Source organism: Hyla sarda, chromosome 1 (genome assembly GCF_029499605.1).
Source record: "Hyla sarda isolate aHylSar1 chromosome 1, aHylSar1.hap1, whole genome shotgun sequence".
Classification (NCBI taxonomy): Eukaryota; Metazoa; Chordata; class Amphibia; order Anura; family Hylidae; genus Hyla; species Hyla sarda.
Genome location: NC_079189.1, coordinates 19,800,138 through 19,816,499, shown reverse-complemented (window position 1 = coordinate 19,816,499; position 16,362 = coordinate 19,800,138). Strand labels below are relative to the sequence as shown.

General features: G+C 43.9%; 1 protein-coding gene across 7 annotated transcripts in view; it reads left to right on the top strand.

Annotated features, from left to right (window-relative positions):
* LOC130319686 (vomeronasal type-2 receptor 26-like) overlaps window positions 1-16,362 on the top strand; it is a 123,816-nt gene that overhangs the window by 26,230 nt on the left and 81,224 nt on the right. The gene's annotated exons all lie outside the window — the stretch shown is intronic.

Genomic DNA, 16,362 nt, shown 5'->3' with positions numbered 1-16,362 from the left:
TTCAATTGTGGGGTGTCTGGCCATAAATTCCTCCTGTGGGTTTTTCTTTGTATCCAAAACATTTCTTCGGGCAGATGTGGCTAAAATCCGTTTTTGTCTACTTGACCTTGGCTTGGTTTCAAGAGATCCCTGGATCTTCCACTTGTTCATAAGGTATAAAACAGTACTTACTGGCGTGTTCAAGGATTTGGAAATCATTTTATTCAATAGCAAATGGTTACGCCATCGTATCCACTGTATTATTAAAGGAGTTCTCCAGTGCTTAGACATCTTATCCCCTATGCAAAGGATAGGGGATAAGATGCCTGATCGCGGGAGTCCCGCTGCTGGGGACCCCCGTGATCTTGCACGCGGCACCCCGTTTGTAATCAGTCCCCGGAGCGTGTTCGCTCCGGGTCTGATTACTGGCGACCACAGGGCCGACGGCGTGTGATGGCACGCCTCCGCCCCCGTGTGACGCCACTCTCCACCTCTCAATGCAAGCCTACGGGAGGGGGCGTGATAGCTGTCACGCCCCCTCCCATAGACTTGCCTTGATGGGCGGAGCGTGAGGTCACACGGGGGCAGAGACGTGATGTCACACACCGCCGGCCCCGGGATCGACAGAAATCAGACCCGGAGTGAACACGCTCCAGGGACTGATTATAAACGGGGTGCCGCGTGCAAGATCACGGGAGTCCCCAGCAGCGGGACTCCCGGGATCAGGCAACTTATCCCCTATCCTTTTGGATAGGGATAAGATGTCTAAGCTCTGGAGAACCCCTTTAAAGTTAGAACAAGTCCATCACAGGTAAATGATGCTATCGTTCACCATATATACAAGCTTAGTAAGATCTACCTGCATTGCATGCGGCGAGCACGTGTGTGTGTAGATAAGTATGTATTCATATGGAATTACGACCACTACGTTCAGGTCTTTTTTGCAGAATTCTTGCTTTATTTGCATGATATTCCTTACGATCACATATGATAGGTACATAATATCTATAATGGGGTACGATGGTTTACATCCCAAAAGGTAAGATGACAAATACCTCTGCTTCAGCCTACCGTGCTACGTTGCGGGGAACAACCCCTTAATCATGTACACAGGTGTGGAGCAGGAATGTGGTTAAATATGCTGGTAGGTAACTCATTCTTAACTCTTTCTGCACTGGTTATTTTTAAATGCACTACATGCATAACAACCAACATTTTTCTATAACCACAGCTACTATAAAAATGCCTTATAACTGCACACTTCATTAAGTCCTTTTCGGTTTGATTGTTTCTAGCTCTGTTATCCAATATGCCTCATGCCTCAATAATGCTTTTTTATTTTCTTCCTTATTGTTTCTTTTTTTCTACTTCTTCAACTACTTGCCATCTGAGATCTGTTACTGTGGGGGAGATTCTCGAAGAATTTTGCGCCCAAAAATAATACATTTATTAGAGTAGAGTTGTCGCTTGTCTGGGCACTACATGTTTCTGCCAGAATTTTCTGGGATGTAAAATTTGGCCAAAAAAAAACCCTGCAATTTTGGCACAAAAAAAATCCAATATGGCTGCAACAAAAAAAAATTGGGGGCGGGAAAAAAGACTAAAGAGGCACAGAAATGGATTTTCACATATTTTCAAAACAGCACAAAAGACCTTTGAAAATGTGAGGAGAAAAAAAAAGGTGTGAATAATATCGCTGGAATAGAAGTTACAGTAGTTTTGGAGAATCTCCCCCTGTGTGTCCAAACTGTTTTAAAATGACGTGCTACACTTTTTTCCCCATATTGCGTTTCTTTCATTTCCTCTTGATCCAAATGTGAATACCTTCTCATCATGGATTTATGTTCACCAAGCCTTATTTAATTTGTCCGGAAGTTTGACCCACATATGCTTTGCCGCAAGGGCATTTTAGGAGGTAAATCACATTTGAACTTAGACAGGAATAGAAACCTTTATTTTTTATTTTTGTGCCCTTTGTAGGATGATGAATACAATCACTTTGTTTTATACTATGGCATTGGGAACATGAAATTCTTGGTTTATTTTTAGGTTTTACATCGCTCCTTATCAATGTGTCACCAATAGATTTACCTTTTTTTTTAAAGGCAAACAGCGGAGGATCTTTAACCCCTTAAGGACCAAGCCATTTTACACCTTAGGACCAGAGCGTTTTTTGAACATTTGACTACTGTCACTTTAAACATTAATAACTATGGAATGCTTTTACATATCATTCTGATTCCGAGATTGTTTTTTCGTGACATATTCTACTTTAACAAAGTGGTAATTTTTTGTGATAAATTGCATTCTTTCTTGGTGAAAAATTTCAAAATTTGATGAAAAAATTGAAAATTTTGCATTTTTCTAACTTTGAAGCTCTCTGCTTGTAAGAAAAATGGATATTCCAAATACATTTTATTTTTATTCACAAATACAATATGTCTACTTTATGTTTGCATCATAAAATTTAAATGTTTTTACTTTTGGAAGATACCAGAGGGCTTCAAAGTTCAGCTGCAATTTTTACATTTTTCACCAAATTTTCAAACTCACTATTTTTCAGTGACCAGTTCAGTTTTGAAGTGGATTTGAAGGGTCTTCATATTAGAAATACCCCACAAATGACCCCATTATAAAAACTTCACCCTCCAAAGTATTCAAAATGACATTCAGTAGGTGTTTTAACCCTTTAGGTGTTTCACAGGAATAGCAGCAAAGTGAAGGAGATAATTCAAAATCTTCATTTTTTACACTCGCATGTTCTAGTAGACCCAATTTTTGAATTTTTACAAGGGGTGAAAAGGAGAAAATTTTTACTGGTATGTGAAACCCAATTTCTCTCGAGTAAGAGCATACCTCATATGTCTATGTTAATTGTTCGGCGGGCGCAGTAGAGGGCTCAGAAGGGAAGGAGCGACAAATGGTTTTTGCTGGGCATGTCACCTTTAGGAAGCCCCTATAGTGCCAGAACAGCAAAAAAAAAAAAAAAACACGTCATACCATTTTGGAAACTAGACCCCTCGGGGAATACCCCACAGGTGATTCACGACTTTTGCATATGTAAAAAAAAAAATGTTACATTTTAAAAAAGGATAATAACAGAAAATAACTCCCAAAATTTGAAGCCCAATTTCTCCCGATTCAGAAAACACCCCATATGGGGGTGAAAAGGGCTCTGCTGGCGCACTACAGGTCTCAGAAGAGAAGGAGTCACATTTGGCTTTTTGAAAGCAAATTTTGCTCTGGGGGCATGCCGCATTTAGGAAGCCCCTATGGTGCCAGAACAGCAAAAAAAACACATGGCATACCATTTTGGAAACTAGACCCCTTGGGGAACGTAACAAGGGGTAAAGTGAACCTTAATACCCAACAGGTGTTTCACGACTTTTGCATATGTAAAGAAAAAATTTTTTTTTTTCCCTAAAATGCTTGGTTTCCCAAAAATTTTTCATTTTTAAAAAGGGTAATAGCAGAAAATACCCCCCAAAGTTTGAAGCCCAATTTTTCCCGATTCGGAAAACGCGCTATATGGGGGTGGAAAGTGCTCTGCTGGCGCACTACAGGTCTCAGAAGAGAAGGAGTTACATTTGGCTTTTTTAAAGCAAATTTTGCTCTGGGGGCATGCCGCATTTAGGAAGCCCCTATGGTGCCAGAACAGCAAAAAAAAAACCACATGGCATACCATTTTGGAAACTAGACCCCTCAGGGAACGTAACAAGGGGTAAAGTGAACCTTAATACCCCACAGGTGTTTCACGACTTTTGCATATGTAAAAAATAAATAAAAATGTTTTACCTAAAATGCTTGGTTTCCCAAAAATTTTACATTTTTAAGAACGGTAAAAGCAGAAAATACCCCCCAAAATTTGTAACACAATTTCTCCCGAGTACGGCGATACCCCATATGTGACCCTAAACTGTTGCCTTGAAATACGACAGGGCTCCAAAGTGAGAGCGCCATGTGCATTTGAGGCCTAAATTAGGGACTTGCATAGGGGTGGACATAGGGGTATTCTACGCCAGTGATTCCCAAACAGGGTGCCTCCAGCTGTTGTAAAACTCCCAGCATGCCTGGACAGTCAGTGGCTGTATGGCAATACTGGCAATACTTTTGCAACAGCTGGAGGCTCCGTTTTGGAAACCAGACTTTTTTCATTTTTATTGGGGAGGGGGGCTGTGTAGGGGTATGTGTATATGTAGTGTTTTTTACTTTTTATTTTATTTTGTGGTAGTGTAGTGTTTTTAGAGTACAGTCGCACGGGCGGGGGTTCACAGCAGCTCAAACTTGCAGCCGGATACTTACTGTAAACCTCCGCCCATGTGAGTGTACCCTGTACATTCACATTGGGGGGGGGAACATCCAGCTGTTGCAAAACTACAACTCCCAGCATGTACGGTCTATCAGTGCATGCTGGGAGTTGTAGTTTTGCAACAGCTGGAGGCATACTACTTTGGCTGGGAATGCTGGGGATAGTAGTTATGCAACAGCTGGAGACACACTGGTTTGCTACTTAACTCAGTGTTTCACAACCAGTGTGCCTCCAGCTGTTGCAAAACAACTTTCAGCATGTCCGGTGCATGCTGGGAGTTGTAGTTTGCAACAGCTGGAGGCACACAGGTCGTGAAAAACTGAGTTAAGAAAAAAAAAAAAACTCTGTTTCACAACCAGTGTGCCTTCAGCTGTTGCAAAACTACAACTCTCAGCAGTCACCGACAGCCAACGGGCATGCTGGGAGTTGTAGTTATGCAACCAGCAGATGCACCACTACAACTCCCATCATGCACTTTAGCTGATTGTGCAAGCTGGGAGTTGTAGTTATACAACAGCTGAAGGTACACTTTTCCATAGAAAAAAAGTGCCTCCAGCTGTTGCAAAACTATAAGTCCCAGCATGCCCATAAGGGAATGCTGGGAGTTGTGGTGGTCTGCCTCCTGCTGTTGCGTAACTACAGCTCCCAGCATGCCCTTTTTGCATGCTGGGAGCTGTTGCTAAGCAACAGCAGGAGTCTGTCACTCACGTCCAACGATCCACGCTGCAGGTCAGTCCCTCGTCACCGCCGCCGCTCCTGGGGCCCCGATCCCAACAGGGACGCCGGGGATCGGGGTCCCCAGCTGCCGGGGTCCACGTCCCGCACCCGCTCACGTCCTCCGGAAGAGGGGCGGAGCGGGTTGCGGGAGTGACCCGCAGCAGGTGCCCTGATTGGTCGGCCGGTAAACCGGCCGACGAATCAGGGCGATCGTGAGGTGGTACCAGTGCCACCTCTCCCCTGCTGACTATGGCTGTTTGGGGCCATCAGAGAAGGCCCGATCAGCCAGTAATTCCGGGTCACTGGAGACCCGATTGACCCGGAATCCGCCTCAGATCGCTGGGCTGAATTGTCCAGCGATCTGCGCCCATCTCCGACATGGGGGGTCATCAAGACCCCCCTGGGCGATATGCCGCGATGCCTGCTGAACGATTTCAGCAGACATCGGGCACCGGCTCCGCTCCGGATTGCTGCGGGGGGCCGGGAAAGCGCATGACGTTCTCATACGTCATGTGTCCTTAAGGACTCGTAAATGGAGACATATGAGAACGTCATGTGTCCTTAAGTGGTTAAACAGTTTGCCATATCTAGTGGATTGTTAGAACCTAAAGGAACTGGGACAGAAATCCCAGCCGCTCAACGAAAAACTCCAACATTTGATCCTGAAGTAAAAATGGCTTTAGAAGCATTTACCCAAGTTGTGTTAAATGAAATAGAAGAGAAATGGGGCCAGGGTATGTTTGTTAAATCTAATCTCACAAAAGAGGAAAAAAATGCTCTTGATTCTGTCTGCAATGACCACTCCCTTATAGTAAAGAGTAGAAAAAGACAAAAAAGGAGCGCTCCATAGTGTAATAACGCCAAATCATGCAAGACGCTCAATGTAAATTTGCGCTTACCAAAGCAGTTTGTGCAAGAGCCAGCACAACATAGATAAAGGTATGTAGTAATGATCCACTGCTGCCACTCCACAAATAGGGCACTGGAAAAACAATCATCTCCAAGGAAGGGTGGAACTCAGGCGCTGAAGGACCAGGCAAATCTCAGGACAACATAACATTTATTCCCAGTATGCAACGCGTTTCGCGCATAAGCGCTTCATCAGGCATATGGACAGGGGAACAGGAAACACTATTTATACACTCCAGACAATATTAACCCTTCATTGTCAGACACAATCATCCAATGGGGGAGTAACAACATACAACAAAAATTAACCATTCACTATGTCTGGTTAACCATATACAACATACAATGGTAACATATAATGGTTAACCAGACATAGTGAATGGTTAATTTTTGTTGTATGTTGTTACTTCCCCATTGGATGATTGTGTCTGACAATGAGGGGTTAAACTTGTCTGGAGTGTATAAATAGTATTTCCTGTTCCCCTGTCCATATGCCTGATGAAGCGCTTATCCGCGAAACGCATTGCATACTGGGAATAAATGTTATGTTTTCCTGAGATTTGTCTGGTCCTTCAGCGCCTGAGTTCCACCCTTCCTTGGAGGTGATTGTTTTTCCTTATAGTAAAGAGGGCTGATAAGGTGGGGGGGGGGGGCATTGTAGTTATGTGTCCAGAGTATTACATGGAAGAGGCTTTGCTTCAATTATCAGATTCTAAAACGTATATAAAACTTAGGGGGATCCAACATGGACATTTAAACGAGAGATAGATGATTATGTGAAAGGAAGTGTATTGGAAGGTATTATTTCTGAAAAATTAGCAAAAACATTAATAAATGATAATCCGAGAGTGACTTTTTTTTACACCTTGCCGAAGATCCACAAGAATCAAGAGAGGCCTCCTGGACGTCCGAGCATGTCAGGATCGGTGACCCTGTTGCAGCCTCTATGGATTGTTATTTACAACCTGAAATTGAGTAGATGTTTATTAGATACTAATCATTTCTTGGATAAATTGGAAAAATTTTAGTTTTGAAAATGTCACTTTCCTTTGTACATTAGATGTACAAGCTTGTACACAAACATTCCCCAATATGAGGGCAAGCAATGTGTGCAAGACCTTTTGGCAAGGAACGCAAGTAAAAGTACCGTATATACTCGAGTATAGGCCGAGTTTTTCAGCACGATTTTTCGTGCTGAAAACACCCCCCTCGGCTTATACTCGAGTGAACTCCCCCACCCGCAGTGGTCTTCAACCTGCGGACCTCCAGAGGTTTCAAAACTACAACTCCCAGCAAGCCCGGGCAGCCATCGGCTGTCCGGGCTTGCTGGGAGTTGTAGTTTTGAAACCTCCGGAGGTCCGCAGGTTGAAGACCACTGCGGCCTTCAACATCATCCAGCCCCCTCTCACCCCCTTTAGTTCTGAGTACTCACCTCCGCTCGGCGCTGGTCCGGTCCTGCAGGACTGTCCGGTGAGGAGGTGGTCCGGTGAGGAGGTGGTCCGGTGGGATACTGGTACCGGGCTGCTATCTTCACCGGGGAGGCCTCTTCTAAGCGCTTCGGGCCCGGCCTCAGAATAGTCACGTTGCCGTGACAACGACGCATAGGTGCGTTCATTGCCAACGTACTTCTGCGTCATTGTCAAGGCAACGCCTCTATTCCGGGCCGGAAGCGCGGAGAAGAGGCGCCCCCGGTGAAGATAGCAGCCCGGACCACCTCCCCACCGGACCACCTCCTCACCGGACAGCCCTGCAGGACATGACCAGCGCCGAGCGGAGGTGAGTACTCAGAACTAAAGGGGGGTGAGAGGGGGCTGGATGATGTTGAAGGCCGCAGTGGTCTTCAACCTGCGGACCTCCGGAGGTTTCAAAACTACAACTCCCAGCAAGCCCGGACAGCCGATGGCTGCCCGGGCTTGCTGGGAGTTGTAGTTTTGAAACCTCTGGAGGTCCGCAGGTTGAAGACCACTGAGGGCGAATGATGAGAAGAGGATGATGAAGGGGGGGTGTGGGGATGATGAAGGGGGGTGGGGATGATGAAGGGGGGGGGTGTGGGATGATAAGGGGATGATGAAGGGGGGATGTGTGGGATGATAAGGGGATGATGAAGGGGGGATGTGCGGGATGATAAGGGGATGATGAAGGGGGGATGTGTGGGATGATGACAAGGGGATGATGAAGGGGGGATGTGTGGGATGATAAGGGGATGATGAAGGGGGGATGTGTGGGATGATAAGAGGATGATGAAGGGGGATGTGTGGGATGATGACAAGGGGATGATGATGAGGATGTTAATGACGGGTCTGGATGATGACAGGGGGGGATGAGGTATTTCCCACCCTAGGCTTATACTCGAGTCAATAACTTTTCCTGGGATTTTGGGTTGAAATTAGGGGTCTCGGCTTATACTCGGGTCGGCTTATACTCGAGTATATACGGTAACTAAAAATTTAATTTCTTGATGTCCCTGTTGTATCTAGCGCTGTCTAAAAATTACTTTCCGTTCCATGATGACTTTTTCCTCCAAATAGGAGGCATTTCTGTTGTCTCGTCAGTAGCCCCCAGTTTGGCTAATACCTGTATGGCAAATTATGAAGATGTGCATGTTTTTGGTACATATAGCCTGGAGACATCGCACAGAGATATATATATATATATATATATATATATATATATATATATATATATATATATGTGTGTGTGTGTATATATAAATACAGGACGATACGATAAACGTTCTAAAATCATACAAAATGTGATTAAAAAATTTTGGAAAATTTTGAGAGCAGATACTAAATATGACAAACTGTTTAAAGATCCTCCGCTGTTTGCCTTTAAAAAGGTAAAACTTTTGGTGACAGATTGATAAGGAGTGATTTAAAACCTAAAAAAAAACTAAAAAACATGGATTTTTTTGCTACCAAAATGAAAGGCACATATCCTTGTCTATCATGTTCCCAATGCCATGGTATTATGAGAAGTGATTGTATTCACCATTCTACAAAGGGCACAAAAATAAAAAAATCAAGGTTTCTATTCCTGTCTAAGTTCAAATGTGATTTACCTCCTAAAATGCCCTTGCAGCAAAGCCTCTGTGGGTCAAATTCCAGACAAATCAAAACATGGCTTGGTGAACATAAATCCATGATAAGAAGGTATTCATATTTGGACCAAGAGGGTATGAAAGAAACGCAATATGGGGAAACAATAATAGCACCTCAATTTAAACAATTTGGACACACAGTAACAGATCTCAGATGGCAAGTAGTTGAAGAAGTAGAAAAAATAAAAAAGCATTACTGAGGTGTGAGGCATATTGGATAACCGAGCTAGAAACAATCGAACGGAAAGGACTTAATAAAGTGTGCAGTTATAAGGCATTTTTATAGTAGCTGTGGTTATAGAAAAATGTTCGTTGTTATGCATGCAGGGCATTTAAAAATAACCAGCGCAGAAAGAGTTAAGAATGAGTTACCTACCAGCATATTTAACCACATTCCTGCTCCACACCTGTGTACATGATTAAGGGGTTGTTCCCCTTAACGTAGCGCGGCAGGCTGAAGCAGAGGTATTTGTACTCTGTAATGTACTGAACTGGCTTAATGTAGAGATGGTACAAGGTAAGTTAAGTAAAGTAAATGTAAGCAAATCTCCAGGGCCGGATGGACTACACCCAAGAGTTCTTAGAGAGGTAAGTTCAGTAATATCTGTACCCTTGTTCATGATATTTAGAGATTCTGTGGTGTCTGGTATTGTGCCAAGGGACTTACATAGTTACATAGTTACATAGTTAGTACGGTCGAAAAAAGACATATGTCCATCAAGTTCAACCAGGGAATTAAGGGGTAGGGGTGTGGCGCGATATTGGGGAAGGGATGAGATTTTATATTTCTTCATAAGCATTAATCTTATTTTGTTCCAGGAATGTATCTAATCCTGTTTTAAAGCTGTTAATTGTTCCTGCTGTGACCAGTTCCTGAGGTAGACTGTTCCATAAGTTCACAGTTCTCATGGTAAAGAAGGCGTGTCGCCCCTTGAGACTAAACTTTTTCTTCTCCAGACGGAGGGAGTGCCCCCTCGTCCTTTGGGGGGGTTTAACCTGGAACAGTTTTTCTCCATATTTTTTGTATGGGCCATTAATATACTTATATATGTTTATCATATCCCCCCTTAAACGTCTCTTCTCAAGACTAAACAATTGTAACTCCTTTAATCGCTCCTCATAGCTAAGATGTTCCATTCCCCATATTAGTTTAGTCGCGCGTCTCTGCACCCTTTCCAACTCCGCAGTGTCCCTTTTATGGACAGGTGCCCAAAACTGAACAGCATATTCCAGGTAAGGCCGTACCAATGATTTATAAAGAGGGAGTATTATGTCCCTGTCCCTTGAGTCCATGCCTCTTTTGATACATGACAATATCCTGCCGGCTTTGGATGCAGCAGCCTGACATTGCATGCTATTCTGTAGTCTGTGATCCACAAGTACACCCAGATCCTTCTCTACCAGTGACTCTGCCAGTTTAATCCCCTCTAAGACATACGATGCATGCAGGTTATTAGTACCCAGATGCATAACTTTACATTTATCCACATTGAACCTCATTTGCCAAGTGGATGCCCAGACACTTAGTCTATCCAAGTCATCTTGTAACCTATACACATCCTCTATAGACTGTACTGTGCCACAAAGCTTGGTGTCATCTGCAAAGATAGAAACAGAGCTGTTAATACCATCCTCTATATCATTAATAAATAAATTAAACAACAGCGGGCCCAGTACAGAACCTTGGGGTACACCACTAATAACCGGGGACCAATCAGAGTACGAATCATTGACCACCACTCTCTGGGTACGATCCATGAGCCAGTGTTCAATCCAGTTACAAACTAAAATTTCCAAACCCAAAGACCTTAACTTACCTGTCAGACGTCTATGAGGGACAGTATCAAATGCTTTAGCAAAATCCAGAAACACTATATCCACAGCCATTCCTCTGTCAAGGCTTCTACTCACCTCTTCATAAAAGCAAATTAGATTGGTTTGACAACTTCTATCCTTAGTAAACCCATGCTGGCTATCACTTATAATACAATTATCCCCTATGTATTCCTGTATGTAATCCCTTATAAGTCCTTCAAACAATTTACCCACAATGCACGTTAAACTTACCGGTCTATAGTTTCCTGGGGAAGACCTAGAGCCCTTTTTGAAGATTGGCACCACATTCGCCTTGCGCCAGTCCCTTGGCACAATACCAGACACCAGAGAATCTCTAAATATCATGAACAGGGGTACAGATATTACTGAACTTACCTCTCTAAGAACTCTTGGGTGTAGTCCATCCGGTCCTGGGGATTTGCTTACATTTATATCACTTAACTTACCTTGTACCATCTCTACATTAAGCCAGTTCAGTACATTACATGATGTGTTACCAACACTGACCTGGCCAATGTCAGCTCCTTCTTCCATAGTGTATACAGAACTAAAGAACCCATTCAGTAGCTCCGCCTTCTCTTGATCGCCTGTGACAACCTCCCCATTATCATTATTAAGGGGTCCTACATGCTCTGTCCTTGGTTTTTTTGCATTTATATGTCTAAAAAAATATTTAGGATTAGTTTTGCTTTCTTTGGCCACCTGTCTCTCATTTTGAATTTTTGCTGTTTTTATTACATTTTTACAGATTTTATTAAGCTCCTTGTACTGTTTAAATGTTATAGCTGACCCATCAGATTTGTATTTTTTGAAGGCTATTTTTTTGTTGTTTATTGCTCTTTTAACATCATGTGTCAGCCATGTAGGATTTAGTTTTAATCGTTTATATTTGTTCCCCTTTGGTATATATTTAGCTGTATAGTTATTTAGAGTTGATTTAAAGATGTCCCATTTACCTTCTGTATCAGTATTTGACAACACCTCCCCCAGTCTATGTCCTGTAGTGCAGATCTCAGCCCAGGGAAATTTGCCTTTTTAAAGTTATATGTTTTTGCCTTCCCCGCCTGTCTTTGTTTTCTACATTTTAAGTCAAAAGTAACTATATTGTGGTCGCTATTCCCAAGGTTTTCCCGCACAGTTACATTACCAACCAGCTCTGCGTTGTTGGAAATGATCAGATCCAACAAGGCATCACTTCTTGTTGGGTCCTCCACAAACTGGCCCATAAAATTATCCTGCAATAAATTTAGGAATTGTCGCCCCTTTGTAGTTTTAGCCAACCCCGGACCCCAATCTATATCTGGATAGTTAAAATCTCCCATTATTACCACTGTACCTGCCCGGGCGGCCCTCTCTATTTGTTTATGAAGCTGAACTTCTATCTCTTCAGTGATATTAGGGGGTCTGTAGATTACCCCAAATATTATTTTTTCAGTATTTCCCTCCTTTTGTAATTCTACCCACAGTGATTCCACATCCTCAGAATCATCACACACTATGGCATCGTTCACACTGACTTTCATACCACATCTTACATACAGACAGACTCCACCACCTTTTCTGTTCATTCTATCCTTGCGAAACAATGTAAACCCCTGCAGATTGACAGCCCAGTCATGCGAGGAGTCCAGCCATGTCTCAGTGACCCCAACTATATCAATATGTTCCTCCAGTATCAAGGCCTCAAGCTCCCCCATTTTATTTGCTAGGCTTCTGGCATTTGTGAACATACACTTTACATTTCCAACCTTTATGTTATTGGGGTTAATGGGATTCAAGGGTGTAAGTTTTATTTTCCTATGAAGCTTATTCCTATTAACTATTCTAACCCCTCCCTCCGCTCCACCCCCAGGTACATTTATAATTCCCACCTCTCTATCTACACTATCTTCCCCCTCTTTGCTGTAGGTTCCCTCCCCCCAAGTCCCTAGTTTAAACACTCCTCCACCCTTCTAGCCATCTTCTCCCCAAGCAAAGCTGCACCCTCCCCATTGAGGTGCAGCCCGTCCCTACGGTAGAGCCGGTAACCGACAGCGAAGTCAGCCCAGTTCTCCATGAACCCAAACCCTTCCTTCCTACACCAGCTTCTGAGCCACTTGTTTACCTCCCTGATCTCCCGCTGCCTCTCTGGTGCGGCTCGTGGTACTGGTAGTATTTCAGAAAAGACTACCTTGGAGGTCCTTGCCTTAAGCTTGCGGCCTAAGTCCCTGAAATCATTTTTAAGGACACTCCACCTACCTCTTACTTTGTCATTGGTGCCAATATGTACCATGACTGCTGGGTCCTCTCCAGCCCCGCCCAACAACCTGTCAACCCGATCCGCGATGTGCCGAACTCGTGCGCCAGGCAGACAACACACTGTTCGGCGATCCCGGTCTTTGTGACAGATTGCCCTGTCTGTCCCCCTAATAATTGAGTCCCCCACCACTAGTACCTGTCTGGCCTGACCTTTACTCCTCCCTCCCTCCTTACTGGAGCAGACACCCCCCTGGCGGTCAGAGGTGGTATCCTGCTGCAGTTCTGCTAGCTCTGTAATGGCATCCCCCTCATCTGCCAAGCGGGCAAACTTGTTGGGGTGTGCCAGTTCAGGACTAGCCTCCCTGACACTTTTTCCCCTACCCCTCTTTCTAACTGTAACCCAGCTAACTGCCTGACTGTCCTGCAACTCCATCCCACTGTCCTCCCCCACCTCTACTCCCGAGAGTGCCTGCTCAGTGAGCAGGAGACTCCTCTCCATGTTGTTAATGCTTCTCATTGTTGCCAGTCGCCCCTCTAGATGCAGGATCTGGGCTTCCAAACGGACAACTAGCACACATCTCGCATAACAATATGCACCCTCAAACTGTTGTTCAAGGATTGCATACATTGAACAGGATGTACATTGGACTGCCTTTTCCAACATGGAGGCCATCTAGTAATGGGGATTTCACAAATGTATAGGAAAAAACAGACAGTCAAAATTACACTCAAAAATTTTTTGTAGACCTTGTGGGTTCAGAATTTAGCACTCACAGCGATCTCAACCTCCTGCTTTCAAACTCCAGTTTTTGAAACTCCTCTTTCACGCCCCCTCTTACACAGCAACACTCAGAAAGCGCAAGCTCTCAATAAGAGTCCCAAGCTAAGATTTATACACCTGTGCCCAATCTACTCCTCCTCCCCCTAGAGGTGGAACAGAGAAAAAAAAAAAAAAAAAAGGGTGTTTAAACTCTAACAGTTATCCCACTATGTGCAAAAGAGAAAAACTTACCCAAAATATGAATGTGGGCTATAGGCAGTCGCACCCACTCCACAGATTCACTCCGCACAACAGATAATCACAGTTTTTGAAACTCCTCTTTCACGCCCCCTCTTACACAGCAACACTCAGAAAGAGCAAGCTCTTGCGCAAGTCTAATGTGGTATCAATCTTCAAGAAGGGCTCTAGGTCTTCGCCAGGAAACTATAGACCGGTAAGTCTAACGTGCATTGTGGGTAAATTGTTTGAAGGACTTATAAGGGATTACATACAGGAATACATAGGGGATAATTGTATTATAAGTGATAGTCAGCATGGGTTTACTAAGGATAGAAGTTGTCAAACCAATCTAATTTGCTTTTATGAAGAGGTGAGTAGAAGCCTTGACAGAGGAATGGCTGTGGATATAGTGTTTCTGGATTTTGCCAAAGCGTTTGATACTGTCCCTCACAGACGTCTGACATGTAAGTTAAGGTCTTTGGGCTTGGAAACTTTAGTTTGTAACTGGATTGAACACTGGCTCATGGATCGTACCCAGAGAGTGGTGGTCAATGATTCGTACTCTGATTGGTCCCCGGTTATTAGTGGTGTACCCCAAGGTTCAGTACTGGGCCCGCTGTTGTTTAATTTATTTATCAATGATATAGAGGATGGTATTAACAGCTCTGTTTCTATCTTTACAGATGACACCAAGCTTTGTAGCACAGTACAGTCTATAGAGGATGTGCATAAGTTACAAGATGACTTGGATAGACTAAGTGTCTGGGCATCCACTTGGCAAATGAGGTTCAATGTGGATAAATGTAAAGTTATGCATCTGGGTACTAATAACCTGCATGCATCGTATGTCTTAGGGGGGATTAAACTGGCAGAGTCACTGGTAGAGAAGGATCTGGGTGTACTTGTAGATCACAGACTACAGAATAGCATGCAATGTCAGGCTGCTGCTTCCAAAGCCGGCAGGATATTGCCATGTATAAAAAGAGGCATGGACTCAAGGGACAGGGACATAATACTCCCCCTTTATAAAGCATTGGTACGGCCTCACCTGGAATATGCTGTTCAGTTTTGGTCGCCTGTTCATAAAAGGGACACTGCGGAGTTGGAAAGGGTGCAGAGACGCGCGACTAAACTAATATGGGGCATGGAACATCTTAGCTATGAGGAGCGATTAAAGGAGTTACAATTGTTTAGTCTTGAGAAGAGACGTTTAAGGGGGGATATGATAAACGTATATAAGTATATAAATGGCCCATACAAAAAATATGGAGAAAAACTGTTCCAGGTTAAACCTCCCCAAAGGACGAGGGGGCACTCCCTCCGTCTGGAGAAGAAAAGGTTTAGTCTAAAGGGGCGACACGCCTTCTTTACCGTGAGGACTGTGAATTTATGGAACGGTCTACCTCAGGAACTGGTCACAGCAGGAACAATTAACAGCTTTAAAACAGGGTTAGATACATTCCTGGAACAAAATAACATTAATGCTAAAGCAACATTTGATCAGAGCCATTTGATTTCTGTTATCATTATGATTTAATGAACTAACCAAATATATGAAAAGAAATGGCTTCATATGTTTATATTTCTTTATATAAAATGCAGGTTTTATGATATTGTTTAAATCAATGGCCAAATGTCACAATTTCTTCCTTAGACAAACTTTTAAGCACAACTGTACCGCAGACTGATTGAATCACAGAGAGAGCTTAAGAGAATGATAGAGTCAGTTGCTTTCATGACTTTTAATGTTTCTACACTTCAGTGGAGATCCTGGAGATCACTGGTTTAAAGGGGTACTCCGTCCGTAGACATCTTATCCCCTACCTAAAGGATAAGGAATAAGATGTCTGATCACGGGAGTCCCCAGCGGCTGGAACCCCGCAATCAGACATCTTATTCCCTATCCTTTTAGATAGGGAATAACATGTCTAGGGACGGAGTACCCCTTTAAACCAGTGATCTCCAGGATCTCCACTGAAGTTTAGACACATTAAAAGTTCTCAGTAGCGGCACCCAACCATCATCATAGCACAGAGTAAAATCTCTGTGCGTGATGACGGGGCAGTACAGGGCCGGAGCACCGTGACGTCAGGAACGGACTGACTGGCCGGTCTGATCGGACGTCGTCCAAGGGCCTGGCAAGGTAAGGGGTCCGCTGCCGCCGCTACTGAGGATCCAGGACACTTTTCCCGGATCCCCAGCAGACAGCGCTACCTTCTCCTGTATGTGCGGTACACGCACATGCAGGAGAAGACGTCCCCTCTGCGTGAGCCG